Below are 15132 nucleotides of genomic sequence, written 5' to 3'. Positions count from 1 at the left end.
CCGTAAGTTTGTTCAAACAGGTGAGTCTTCAGTAGTTTACGGAAGGAGGCTTGTTCGTTAATCATTCTTAGGTTGCACGGTAGTGTATTCCAAGGTTTTATGCTTTGGTCATTTTGTTTTTTTGACCCATTTTCGAAAAAAAAAAAATGAATAAGAGCAAAACGTAGAGATTCGTGGCACTGGGATGTAGGAGGAGCCAACATTTTTAGTAGACTGGTCCGCAGACATCCCAGGAGAGCAATGAGGCACACTAGAGCACTTCTCTGTACTTTATGAAAATGCTCTCCTATTTTTGTTCCCTTATCTTGTCCTCTGAGCCCTCCAAAACACACTGTCCCCCACTGTACACCACTACAGTAGCCCTCATGACTGAAAGGGGCACAGTTTCCAGGTAGAGGGATGTGTGGTAGCCGTGTTAGTCCACTCTTAAGGTTATCAATAGAAATCAAACAAAATAAAACATGGAAAAGAAAATAAGATGATACCTTTTTTATTGGACATAACTTAATACATTTCTTGATTAGCTTTCGAAGGTTGCCCTTCTTCCTCAGATCGGAAATAAGCAAATGTGCTAGCTGACAGTGTATATAAGTGAAAACATTCAAGCATTACTATGACAGTCTGACAGGGTGGGAGGATGGGGGTGGGTAGGAGGTATGCATGGGGACATCAAAGCATATCATTGATATTCTAACAGGATGGGTGTGGATAGGTGAGGGGTGGGGTGATCAACAGAGACATACAGCTTTATGGTTTATAATGGGCTAGGAACCCCAGATCCTTGTTAAATCCTTTCTGTTGGGTGTTAAAATATTCAATCATTCTGACTTCAAGGTCTTACGTTCTTGTTTGGTTTTAAAGTTATCTTTCAGGATTCTCACTGTGAAGTCACTGGTACAGTGTCCTGGTCCTGTAAAATGTTGACCAACAGGCGTGGGAACCCTGCTGGCACCAATATTTTCATATGATGTCTATGTAAATTGAATCTTGTCTTAAGCATCTGGGTAGAGGAGAAAGGGACCTGGGCTCCCCACTCCACAGCGCACTGCACCCACCACTACACTACCCAGGGACCTACATGCTGCTCTAATAGACCTGCCTTTACATCTGAGGCTGGTCGAGGTGCTGGTAAGTCATATTTTTATTCACATTTTGGGGGAGTGGTATTGGAGGTCAACCCTGATTCCCTCCCGTGGTCATGTGGTCATTAGGGCGCCTTTCTGTGCCTTATTCGTTCTGAAAACCGGTCTAGACCAAAACGTCTTGGCTGTAAAACGTCCATCCAGTCGTTAGGCACGCCCTAATCCCACCTCGAAATGCCCCCAACACACCTCCTTGTGATTTGCACACACTGCGGACAAATAACATAGATAAACACCTGCAAAATAGGTTTTGAAAATAGTGATTTAGGACGTTTTGAGACCATCCAATCAGCGTTAATTGCCAATTAACAAGCAACTATTGATACTAATTGGCATTCATTAGATTTTACATGCAGAACTGGCTAAGCGTATTCTAGAACGTGAGGCGCGTAAATTCTAAGTCGCATAGTTGGAATGGGCAGCTCATGGGCGTTTCTACAATCTATTTGCATTGTTATGCAATACCCCGGTCCACGCCTAATTTAGGCATTGGGCTAACTGCCCGTGACTAAATTAAGTCACGTGGAGGGGCATAATCGAACGGGGCGCCCATCTATAAGGGCGCCCATCTGTAAGGACGGCCCCATAAAGCGGCGTCCCCGACTGTATTATCGAAACAAGATGGGCAGCCATCTTTCGTTTTGATAATACGGTAGGGGACAGCCAAATCTCAACATTTGGGCCACCCTTAGAGATGGCCGCCATTGTTTTCGCCGATAATGGAAACAAAGGACGGCCACTTCAAAACCGGCCAATCCAAGCCATTTGGTTGTGGGAGGAGCCAGCTTTTGTAGTGCACTGGTCCCCCTCACATGCCAGGACATCAACCGGGCACCCTAGGGGGCACTGCAGTGGACTGCACAAATTGCTCCCAGGTGCATAGCTCCCTTACCTTGGGTGCTGAGCCCCCCAAAACCCACTACCCACAAATGTACAACACTACCATAGCCCTTAAAGGGTAATGGGGGGCACCTAGATGTGGGTACAGTGTGTTTCTGGTGGGTTTTGGAGGGCTCCCATTTACCACCACAAGTGTAACAGGTAGGGAGGGAATGGGCCTGGGTCCGCCTGCACTGCAGTACCCACTAAAAACTGCTCCACAGACCTGCATAGTGCTGTGATGGAGCTGGGTGTGACATTTGAGGCTGGCATAGAGGCTGGCAAAAAAATGTTTTTAAATTTGTTTTTTGGGTGGGAGGGGGTTGGTGACCACTGGGGGAGTAAGGGGAGGTGATCCCCGATTCCCTCTGGTGGTCATCAGGTCAGTTCGGGCACCTTTTCAAGGCTTGGTCATGAACAAAAAGGGACCAAGTAAATTCGGCCAAATGCTCATCAGGGCCGACCTTCTGGGGTTGGTGACCACTGGGGGAGTAAGGGGAGGTGATCCCCGATTCCCTCCGGTGGTCATCTGGTCAGTTCGAGCACCTTTTCAAGGCTTGGTCATGAACAAAAAGGGACCAAGTAAATTCGGCCAAATGCTCATCAGGGCTGACCTTCTTTTTTCCATTATCGGCCGAGGACGGCCATCTCTTAACCACGCCCCCATCCCGCCTTTGGTACACTGCCGACACGCCCCCTTGAACTTTGGCTGTCCCTGTGACGGAAAGCCATTGAGGACACCCAAAATCGGCTTTCGATTATGCCGATTTGGCCGGCCCTGAGAGAAGGCCGCCCATCTCCCGATTTGTGTGGGAAGATGGCCGCCCTTCTCCTTCGAAAATGAGCTGGATAGACAGGCAACTCAGCATATTCAATAAACCGAACAGAAATGTAAGTTTATTCTATAAAGTAAGCCTAAATTTAGGCGTACTTTATAGAATACACTTAGGATTATTTCATTTCGCTGCCGATTTTTTAGGCGTGATATATAGAATCTAGTCCTGTGGGGGTACATCTATAAAGTCCTGCCCTGATGGATGAAGATATCACTGTGGGACCGCTCTGATATCTTACCACGTCTAGGAAAAAGGGCCTTTTTTAAGGGGCAAGAAAATGGACACGCACTAAAATTAAACCAGTGCGCGTCCATTTTCGGCCTGAGACCTTAAAGCCACCCACTGACCTAGCAGTAAGTTTTCACGTGCTACCCGCAGGGTAAGCACGCAGCACGTGCCCACTGCTGCTTACTGCCGGGTAAGCGCCAGCTGTAGAAAATAGAAAATTCTTTTCTGCTGCGGGATCTTATCTAAAGGGCAAAATTGCAAAAACATCATTAAACCTAAATTAAAACGGGACATCCACTCTTGTTATTAAATGTCTTCTATCTTTTTTATGCTAAAAAAAAAATAGATTGTTAAATCTTTCGAGACACTGCAGCTTTATTCCTTTGCGAAAAGAAAACAAAAAAAACACCGATGAAGACATGAGCAACCTGTGGCCTGCCCGAGACCTTAATTAGATAGAGAGATCATGATATTGAGGTGCTTCAAACGGGGTAAGAGTCAAAGCACTATGTGGAGAAACAGAAGAACCTTTTGTACCTGGTAATTTAAGAAGCAGTAACAGGCTAATATGCAGACTGCAGAGGGTGTAACATGTGCAGTGGTTCTCAGCAGAACAGCAGGCCTCTAATGAGGCCTAGCAGTGGAGAGCAGCTGGTAAACTCTGTGTTCAAAATAGGAGGCTCGGAGAGTCTTTATCTGCTAACAAAGGGCTGCAAATTGCTCAAAGCCCTGAGTAGGCAGTGAGAGCATGCTCATATGGTGAACCAAGATACAAACTTGCACAACAATAATACTCTATATATGCAGAAATAGAGTGAGAAAGATAAATATACATTGTAATAAGGAAAGGAGTTTCACAATTGTACACGTTTTTCAGTGCAGAATGAGTATGGAAGCAGATTATTAAATTTTAGGTTGCAACGTTCAGGCAGTCAAGTCAGCGGCATAACTGTATTTTAAATCTTATCGCCCGGGCATTCAGAATTTATATATTTGCTACACTTTTAAACCACTTTTCCTTTAAGGTTCAAAGCAGCGCCGTGTGAATGAATAAATGTATGTATGTCTGTAGGTCTATCTAAATTTATTCACCGACTGTCCGCTCGTACCTCGCATCAGTTCACAAAAGACCACCTATGAAAACCCATAATAAATATCTACTATACCTGAATGTAACTCGCCTTCAATTACCACTGGACGAACACAAGCTAAAGACTAAGGGGGCACGGACACATGCTTACCACAGCAAAAAAAAAGGGCTTACCGCGCAGTGCGCTCAGGCGTCCTGCCGTAATTTATGCATGTGTACGCGTTACCCACGTGCTAAAAACTAACATTTTTAGCACTGGGGCTGGTCAGGGGTGGAGAGCAGTCATGTTCTGCGCTAGTCAGTCCAGTTACATTGCCACTTAGCACGCGGTTAGCGCATGAGCTGTTGCCGCTGAAAAAAAAACAGGTAGCAGTAGAGGCTGAGGTGCTAGTGGCCGTGCGTTAAGAGGAAAATTAGCGTGTGGCCATTAATGTTGGAAATAGAAAAATCGGCCATTTTACCCACACGGTACAAATAGCCTTGGCAAGTGAGAATGACCCGCATAAGCATGCACTAAGGCCAATTATTATCACAGTTTGGTAAAAGGGCCCCTAAATAAATAAGCATAACATATACAGTGATACCTCGGTTTTTGGCGATAATCCGTCCGAAAACAAATCGGCGAAATCCAAAACCGACGAAAACCGAGGCAATTATTTCCACATGAATAAAAAAAAGCACAAAAACACTGGAAAGCAATAGAATTGTTTGGCTAGACGCGAGAAACAATGTCACACTGAGCAGCAGAACGCATTTTCGCAAAATTAGCAGCGAGGTCACGTGGGCACGCCGACGAAATCCGAGAAAATGTTTCACGGAAAAAATCAATGAAAACCAAAACCAACGATAACCAAAGTCAACGAAAACCGAGGTATTACTGTATTGTCAAGTGCACTACTGCGAACGTAATCCTTTTCTCCTCAGTACAGCAAAACTCTTTCCAAAAATACTAAGACCAGGGGGTCTTAGCAATGAAGCTACTAAAGAGTCCTTTTACTAAGGCACGTAAGCGCTTACGTGCGCCCAACACACGCCAATTCTGAGTTAGCGCCCGGCTACCATGTGGCCCGGGTGGTAATTTCATTTTTGACGTGCGTCCGATACGTGCGTCAGAAAATATTTTTATTTTCTGGCACATGGACGGTAATCGGCATTTTGAAGCACGTTGACTGATACCACCTGGTTAAGGCGTGAGACTTTACCATTAAGACAATGGCTGGCAGTAAGGTCTCAGACCCAAAATGGACGCGCGCCAATTTTCATTTTGCCGCACATCCATTTTCGGCCCCCCCCCCCACCCCCCAAAAAAGGGGCTTTTTTTTACAAGTGCGCTGAAAAATGATCCTGCGCGCGGCCAAAACCCGTGCCTACGATACTGCAGGCCATTTTTCAGCGCACCTTAGTAAAAGGACCCCTAATTAAACCCTGGAATTCATTGCCTGAGAATGTGGTAAAAGCAGTGAGCTTAGCAGGGTTTGAAAAAGGTTTGAATAATTTCCTACCAAAAAAGTCCATAAGCCATTATTAAGATGGGAAAACCCACTGCTTATTTCTAGGATAAGCAGCATAAAATCTGTTTTATTGTTCTAGGATCTTGCCAGGTACTTGCGACCTGGATTGGCCACTGTTGGAAACAGGATACTGGGCTTGATGGACCTTCGGTCTGTCCAGTATGGCAGCGTGTATGTTCTTATGTTATGTTAACTCTGAAAATAGCCCATAAGACTGATAATAGCTGCATCTGATAAAAAGCTGTATCAAACCTGTCTGGCAAACAACTGAAGGGAAAAAGGTAAACAAAATAGTACATTTAGACATCTTAAGGAACATCACAGCATTGACCAACTACTACTACTACTACTACTACTACTTAGCATTTCTATAGCGCTGCCAGGGTTACGCAGCGCTGTACAAGTTTAAACATGGGGAAGGACAGTCCCTGCTCAAGAGAGCTTACAATCTAAAGGTAATAAACTATGTAGTCAGTGTAGGTATCATGAATGGGGAAGGTGGTTAGGCGCCAAAAGCAAGGGAGAAGAGATGGGTTTTGAGTAAGGAAAATGGGCAGGGAGGGCGCATGGCGTATGGGCTCGGGAAGTCTGTTCCAGGCATAAGGTGATGCGAGGCAGAAGGGGCGGAGTCTGGAGTTAGCGGTGGTGGAGAAGGGTACAGATAGGAGGATTTGTTCTGAGAGCGGAGGTTACGGGTGGGGACATAGGGGGAGAGGAGGAAGAGAGGTAATGGGGGGCTGCAGATTGAGTGCACTTGAAGGTCAATAGGAGAAGCTTGAACTGTATACGGTAGCGGATCGGGAGCCAGTGAAGCGACTTGAGGAGGGGTGATATGAGAGTATCGGTTCACGCGGTAGATAAGACGTGCGGCGGAATTTTGGAGATTGAAGGGGGGATAGGTGGCTAAGCGGGAGGCCAGCGAGGAGAAGGTTGCAATAGTCAAGACGAGAGGTAACGAGCGAGTGGACGAGGGTTCGGGTGGTCTGTTCAGAGAGGAATGGGCGAATTTTGCTAATATTATAGAGGAAGAAGCGACAGGTCTTAGCTGTCTGCTGGATATGGGCAGAGAAGGAGGGAGGAGTCGAAAATGACTCCGAGATTGCGTGCTGAAGAGACGGGGAGGATGAGGGCGTTGTCAACAGAGACGGAAAGTGGGGGAAGAGGAGAAGAGGGTTTGTAGTAATATTTTATTTATTTATTTATTACATTTGTATCCCACATTTTCCCACCTATTTGCAGGCTCAATGTGGCTTACATAATACCGTAAAGGCATTCGCCAAGTTCGGTAGGGGACAAGTACAAAAGATGTTATGGTGGTAAAGGGAATAAGATTCAGTCACACGGGGTTAAAGGTAGGAGGGTTTGATAATGTCCAATACGATCTTTGATAGTGAAGTGTTGCAGTGTTGAGGCATTTAAGTTAGGTCAGTCGGGTATGCCTTTCTGAATAGGTGAGTTTTTAATGATTTTCTGAATTTTAGGTGATCATAGGTTGTTTTCACAGCTTGTGACAATGCGAAAACATTGATTTGAAAACATTCCCTGAAACTGAGATGGGCTGGATTAGGGCATAGCAGTGCCTGGCTGAGTAGCAGTGTTTAATCTCCTTGAGATTTCATACTTTAATCACTCCCTATTCCTTCCTGTTTAATTTGTGGCTCTTTTCTTTTGTGTCAATACAATCGGCTAGCTGCTAACCAGTGATATTCAGCGTGAGATATCCAGTCATCTTGCACTGAATATTGCCGGATAGCCGTTTTTCCGGCATTCAACTGGCCAGGTGCTGATCCTAGCCGGTCAAATGCCGCTGAATGTTAGGGGGTATATAATTAAGCGCATATATGGCTCTTAAATTTAAGGCCTGTTATACAATGTAGGTGATAGTTGCTATTTTTTCAATGGGAAAACGTGTGAGGTTGATAGTCAGCCGGCAATATGCCTGGTAATTCAATAAGAACATAAGAGTAACCATACTGAGTCAGACCAATGGTCCATCTAGCCCAGTATCCTGTTTTCCAAACAGTGGCCAAGCCAGGTCACAAGTACCTGGCAGAAACCCAAATCGTGGCTACATTCCACGTAGAACCCCAAGGAATAACAAGATTCTGGAATTCCAAAGAGTGACAAGATTCCATGCAGAATCTCAGAGTATCAACATTCCATGCTACCAATCCCAGGGCAAGCAGTGGCTTCCCCATGTCTGTCTCAATAGCAGACTGTGGACTTTTCCTCCAGGAATTTATCCAAACCTTTTTGAAAACCCAGATACGCTAACCGCTGGCCATATCTGGGCTTCAGCATATAGGGGTCCTTTTACTAAGCCCAGCAAGAAGTGGCCTGCGGTGCGTGTGGGTGTATGTTTTTGGCACGCATCGGGTCAGTTTTTACCGTGTCTCAGAAAAAGGGCTTTTTTTTTCAATGTGTGAGGAAAAGGGCCTAAGGTAAAATTGAAACCAGGGCTTGCCTATTTACGGCCTGAACCCTTAACGCCACCTATTGAACTAGCAGTAAGCGCTCATGCGTGCGGTGACCGGTCGGCACGTGCCAACTGCCGATTAACGCAGGAAAGGCCGCACATGGTAGGAAATTAAAGTCATTTGTCCCAGCGGTATGGACGGGTGCCAAATCCAAAATTACCACCAGGGGGCGAACTAGCCTGACGGTAGTCTCATTTTGGCATGCACTGCACGCACGTAGAGAGTTGCACAGGGACAGAAATGCGACCCGTCCCCGCCCGTCCCCATGAAAAAGGAAGTATAGAGTAGGGGGCACACAGTGCAGAGTAATACATTTAAAAAATCAGAGAAAATATTTCTTCACTAATGAATATACTGAATCTTAGAAAAAGGGCATAAATACATAAACCAAACTGAAGTTTTTTCCACACTAAAATAGAGAGAATTATTGGTCACCCAAACAGCACAATGCCCTCAACAAAAGAAACAAGTGGGTAGGCTAATGCTTTAGCTGCAGTAAAACAGCTCACAAACAGCCAGTTCCCACCATGAGAGATATAACATACAACTTGAGCAAATCTCCTGCACGTATTGAACTTGAGTTGAGACAGAGAGAGACCCGAGTGAAAACGTGCAAGTGCTCGTAAGGGACGTACTTTTTTTTTTAGATTATGGATGAAGGACGTCTAAGTGTTAGACGCTCAAGTCCCACCTTCGCTATGCCTCCAACACCCCCTTGAAATTTGGCCGTCCCTGGCGCGATGGAGCAGTTAAGGTCGCCCAAAATGGACGTTTCTTGGAGCACATCCATGCCTTTGTTCTGCCCGACACCCCCCTTGAAATTTGGCCGTCCCTGGCATGACGGGGCAGTTGAGGGCGTCCTTCTTTTCCCGCTGCAGGAGAGCTTGGTGTCGCCGCCCACTAAAAGAAGAAGGGGCGATTGGCGAACCAGCAAGCATGATTGATGCGATAGCGGCACAGATCGGCAGAAAAGCAGCGGGCTCAAACAAAGGTATGTGCGCACGTCCCCACGGGAATCCCGCCAGAACATCCTTCATCCCCACGGGAATTCCGCATGTTTATTCCATCCCCGCGGCACTCCCGCTGACCCGGAGGGGATTCCCGCGGGATCCCCGCAAACCCCGTTCCCGTGCAGGCCTCTAACGTGGAGCATGCCATGCCTTTGTAAAAGGACCCCCTAAGTGCGATATTCAGCACTTAAGTGGCTATGGGGCACCTCATAAAGGTAGGTTTGATTTGTATGAGGTCCCATTTATGCAGTAACTTTGGCTGGTTAATTGCTGAAATTGGCACTTAATTTGGCCAAATGCTGACTCTACCCCTATAAAGCCCCCAAAATAGCCAGTTTTGAGAGAGGCACTAACTGAACACTTTCAGCAGCAGTTACCAGTTAAGTGTCGCTTAAAATATCTAGTCAGCACCGAACAAGCGATATAACCATAACATAGTAGATGACGGCAGAGAAGACCTGTACGGTCCATCCAGTCTGCCCAACAAGATAAACTCATATGTGCTACTTTATGTGTATACCTGACCTTGATTTGTATCTGCCATTTTCAGTGCACAGACCGTAGAAGTCTGCCCAGCACTAGCCCCGCCTCCCAACCACTAGCCCCGCCTGCTAGCACCGGTGCTGCCACCCAATCTCCGCTAAGCTTCTGCCAATCTCCGCTAACCAACCAGGAACCACTTCTGGCCAGTTAAATCACTTTGAATATGACCCTTACCTATGTTTTTTTTTTAATCTGATTGCCGGCTTTTGCAGCTGCTCCGAGGCTCATGTAAGTGCCAGGAACCTGCTCAGGTGGATTCAGAAGCGAATCAGGGGGCAGTTGTGCTAACTTCCAATGTGTGTAACACTATCTCAGAAATTCATTAAGAAGAGTTATTTCACTGACCTTTTTAATTGACTTCTCTAGTACACGTAGCTTTTTTTAAAAAAATCATGTGGGTTGATATTCAGTCAGCGGCATTCAGCGCTTTTTTTAACCGCCGCTGGCATTAATCCTGGATATTCAATGCCGGCTCAAGTCTGGGCACCAGTCGGCTCTCTCTTGTGCGACTAAGGGTCCTTTCACCAAGCCACACTAAAAGTGACTGAAGCTGGTGTCAGCGCTTGGGTTTCCGTGTGCTACGACCACTTTTAGCGTGGTGGTAAATGACCATCATGCTGTGGGGCCCTTTTACTAAGGTGCGCTGAAATAAACGGCCTGTGCTGGTGTAGGCACGTGTTTTGGGCACACGCAGGTCCATTTTTCAACGAGCCTGCAAAAAAGGTCTTTTTCTTGTGGCCGAAAATGGACGTGCGGCAAAATTAAAACCAGCGCACGTCCATTTTAGGCATAAGAGTTTACCACCGCCCACTGACTTAGCGGTAAGGTCTCACGTGTTAACCGGGTGGTACATAAGCACATAAGCACCGCCATACTGGGAAAAGACCAAGGGTCCATCAAGCCCAGCATCCTGTCTCCAACAGCGGCCAATCCAGGTTTCAAGAACCCGGCAAGCCCCCCCCCCCCCAAAAAAAAAATAAGTAATAATAATTTTTTAATAATGTTCAATGGACTTTTCCTTCAGGAATCTGTCCAACCCCCCTTAAACTCCATAAGGCCAGCTGCTGTCACTACATTCTCCGGCAACGAGTTCCAGAGACCAACTACACGCTGAGTAAAGAAAACCTTTCTCCTATTTGTTTTAAATCTAACATATTCTAGCTTCATCTTGTGTCCCCTGGTTCTGTTGTTGATTGAAAGTGTAAATAAACGCTTCACATCTGTCCGCTCTACTCCGCTCATTATCTTGTAGACTTCTATCATATCACCCCTCAGCCGCCTTTTCTCCAAGCTGAAGAGCCCTAACCGTCTCAACCTTTCCTCATAGGGAAGTCGTTCCATCCCTTTTATCATTTTCGTCGCCCTTCTCTGCGCCTTCTCCAATTCCTTTATATCTTTTTGAGATGTGGCGACCAGAATTGGACACATATTCGAGGTGTGGTCGCACCATGGAGCGATACAACAGCATTATAACATCCTCGTGTTTGTTTTCCATCCCTTTCCTAATAATACTCAACATTCTGTGCGCTTTCTTAGCCGCCGCAGCACACTGGGCAGACGTTTTTAACATCTTATCCATGATGACTCCCAGATCTCTCTCTAGGTCCGTAACTCCTAACGCGGAACCTTGCACGACATAGCTGTAATTCGGGTTCCTCTTAACCACATGCATCACGTACACTGCCGATTACTGCCGGGTAAGTGCCACACGGTAGAAAATTTCTACTGCGTGTTTTGGATGCGTGTCAAAAATGGAATTACCACCCGGGACACACAGTAACCGGGCGGCAGTTCCAATCTGACACACGTATGCGCGTTAAGCGCTTATGTGCGTTAGTAAAAGGGCCCCTATATTTTTTAATGGTCAAGCGCTATTTTTATATAGAGATAAACTATAAGTATTATTAGGGAACTGGTTTCCTCCCAATTCAATACATATAAATAGAAACACAGTCACAAGTATGTAAGCATAAGAGTATCCTTTCTGGAGAAAGGATACTCTTATGCTTACATGCAAGCACTAATTTTTTCCATTAATGCATGGCCATTACTGCAGGAACCCTTATTGCCCCCTATTTAGGAGGCGGTAAGGGCTCCCACGCTGCTCCTACGCTAATTGGGTAGTGCGTGGTGATGTACCCCTGCTGCCCGATTAGCGCAGCCACATCTACTCTCCACCTAAGGAGCTTAGCCGAGATTGGGTGGCAGAGCCAGCCGGTTGTGGGGGCGAGGATAGTGCTGGGCAGACTTATACGGTTTGTGCTAGAGCCGGTGGTGGGAGGCGGGGCTGGTGGTTGGGAGGCGGGGATAGTGCTGGGCAGACTTATACGGTCTGTGCCAGAGCTGGTGGTGGGAGGCGGGGCTGGTGGTTGGGAGGCGGGATAGTGCTGGGCAGACTTATACGGTCGGTGCCAGAGCCGGTGGTGGGAGGCGGGGTGGGTGGTTGGGAGGCGGGGATAGTGCTGGGCAGACTTATACGGTCTGTGCCAGAGCCAGTGGTGGGAGGCGGGGCTGGTGGTTGGGAGGCGGGGATAGTGTTGGCAGACTTATACGGTCTGTGCCAGAGCCAGTGGTGGAGGCGGGGCTGGTGGTTGGGAGGCGGGGATAGTGCTGGGCAGACTTATACGGTCTGTGCCAGAGCCGGTGGTGGGAGGCGGGGCTGGTGGTGGGGAGGCAGGGATAGTGCTGGGCAGACTTATAGGGTCTGTGCCAGAGCCAGTGGTGGGAGGCGGGGCTGGTGGTTGGGAGGCGGGGATAGTGCTGGGCAGACTTATACGGTCTGTGCCAGAGCCAGTGGTGGGAGGCGAGGCTGGGGGTTGGGAGGCGGGATAGTGCTGGACAGACTTATACGGTCTGTGCCCTGAAGAGGACAGGTACAAATCAAAGTAGGGTATACACAAAAAGTAGCACATATGAGTTTCTCTTGTTGGGCAGACTGGATGGACCATGCAGGTCTTTTTCTGCCGTCATTTACTATGTTACCCATGGGCACGCTTCCCACGCTGGAAACTAAAATATAGCTTTCGGCATGGGATTAGCGCACACTGACGGGAATTACCGTTGGTTGCCTCAGTGTGTCCCGCAGTAGGTCTACCATGTGCAAAACATTTCCGCCTTAGCGTATACTATAAGCGGGGCCTACGTTTAGGTGCGGTATATAAAATAAGCTTAGTTGATGTCACTGCACCTTGAACTGCACGCATCCATTTATGCCAGTGAAAACATGGCATAAATCCCAGTGCATAGATTGATTGATTTATTTATTTACTGCATTTGTATCCCACATTTTCCCACCTATTTGCAGGCTCAATGTGGCTTACATTGTTCCGTCATGGCGATCGCCATTTCCGGAGTGAGAGATACAAGTGGTATTACATAAAGATCATGAAGATTGTAAGCTCGTTTGAGCAGGGACCGTCCTTCTTTGTTAATTTGTATAGCGCTGCGTAACCCTAGTAGCGCTCTAGAAATGTTAAGTAGTAGTAGTAGTAGTGACGTGTAGATTAAGCAATCAAGTATAAAGACATCATATTCGGAATAAGAGATAAAGCGATATTGCAATAAAAGTTCGTAATGGAGCGTTGCGGTATGCCTTGATGAGGACATAGTAGATTCATATTCGGAATGGGAGATAAAGCGGTATTTTAACGTTCATAGGAGGGAGCTTTGTGGTATGCCTTGTTGAAGAGGTAGTCTTCAGTGATTTCCGAAAGTTGGTTAGGTCGTGCATTTTTTTCACGTCGAGTGGTAGTGCATTCCATAACTGCGTGCTTCTGTAGGAAAGCTGGATGCATGTGTTAATTTGTATTTTAATCCTTTGCAGCTGGGGAAATGGAGATTCAGGAAAGTGCGTGCTGCTCTTTTAGTGTTCCTGGGTGGTAAGTCTATGAGGTCTGACATGTAGACCGGGGCCTCTCCGTAAATGATTTTATGAACCAGGGTGCAGACTTTGAACGTAATACGTTCTTTAAATTTCAGAACACCCACGAAATGCCCATTTCCCCGCTTATAACCACGCCCCATTTTGCCTGTGCACGTTAGAAGGTAGGCGCACTGCATTACGGAATACAGCCATGGTCTGTCTCCTGCTCCTGTCGGGTGATTGCATTAACTTGATCACCTGGTCACAGCACACAGGAGAAGGAGTCAGAGAGACCCCCAGTACTGCCCCCCCCCCCACCTTGGAGGCAGGGGAGGAGAAAACTCACTGATGCGGTAAGGTAGGCAGCGTATGTGAGCGAGGGGCGGCAGTGGCGGCTGCGTCCCAAGTGGGGGGGAGGCGACAGCAGCTGCGGCAGGGGCGTAGCCAGACCGGCGGGAGGGGGTCCAGAGCCCGAGGTAAAGGGCACATTTTAGCCCCCCCCTGCCGCTGCCAACCCTCTCCCCCGCCGTCAGGTACCTTTGCTGGCTGGGGTCCACAACCCCCGCCAGCCACATTCGCTGATCTGGATTCTGTTTCTGTGAGTCCTGACGTCCTGTACGTTCCTATGTGCAGCAAAGGTACCTGACGGCAGCAGCGGGGAGAGGGTCAAATGTGGCGGGGGAGGGGCTGTGGCGGCAGGGGGAGTGAAAGCAAGGGGGCCAGGGCTAAATCTGCAGGAGCCCATGTGCCCATCTAGCTACGCCCCTGAGCTGCAGTGGCCCTGCCCTAGACCCAGCTCTGTCTCTCAGCAGCCCTACCTTTCAGTTCACCCAGTCTGCTCAACCAGTGGCCAGAGCCAAGCCCATCACTCTGTGCAGGCCCTGGTCACCCATACTTAAAACACTGGTTGTCAAGTCTCCACCACGCTAACCATATAGGCAGCCAAACATGATGGAGTCTTGGCTATAACCACGTATCATTCCCAAGTATTGCTGATAGCAGGGCTACCGAGAGACTGAGCCGGGCCCGGGGCAAGGCCGCCACCAGCCCCTATCCCTGCCCAAGGATCTCCCCCGCCTCCCCCCAATCACTACTGCTGTCGTCTCCCTCACCTGCTCCAAGGGTCGCATCCCCAGTCTCCACCTACATACCCTCAGCTCCCTTCTGTCTGCCATCCGACCCCCTTCATTTAAAAAAAGAAAATCTTGAAACCGGCAGCGCAGCGCCGTCTGTGTGAAAGCGGCAGATCGCCTCGGGAGGTCCTTCCCTCACTGTGTCCCGCCCTCACGGAAATTGGAAGTTACATCAGAGGAGGGCGGGACACTGTGAGGGAAGGACCTCCCGAGGCGATCTGCCGCTTTCACACAGAAGGCGCTGCACTGCCGATTTCGAGATTTTTAAAAAATGCAGAGGACCAGGTGGCAGACAGAAGGGAGCTGAGGGTAGGCAGGTGGACTGGGGACTGCGGTGCCGTAGGCTGGGAGCAGGAGAGGGCAGAGACCCTGGCGCCGGGCCCTCCTTGGAGTCCCGGGCCCGGAAAAGTTTGCCCCTCCT

The sequence above is a fragment of the Microcaecilia unicolor genome, chromosome 3, assembly GCF_901765095.1.
Source record: "Microcaecilia unicolor chromosome 3, aMicUni1.1, whole genome shotgun sequence".
Lineage (NCBI taxonomy): Eukaryota > Metazoa > Chordata > Amphibia > Gymnophiona > Siphonopidae > Microcaecilia > Microcaecilia unicolor.
This window is presented reverse-complemented; position numbering follows the sequence as displayed.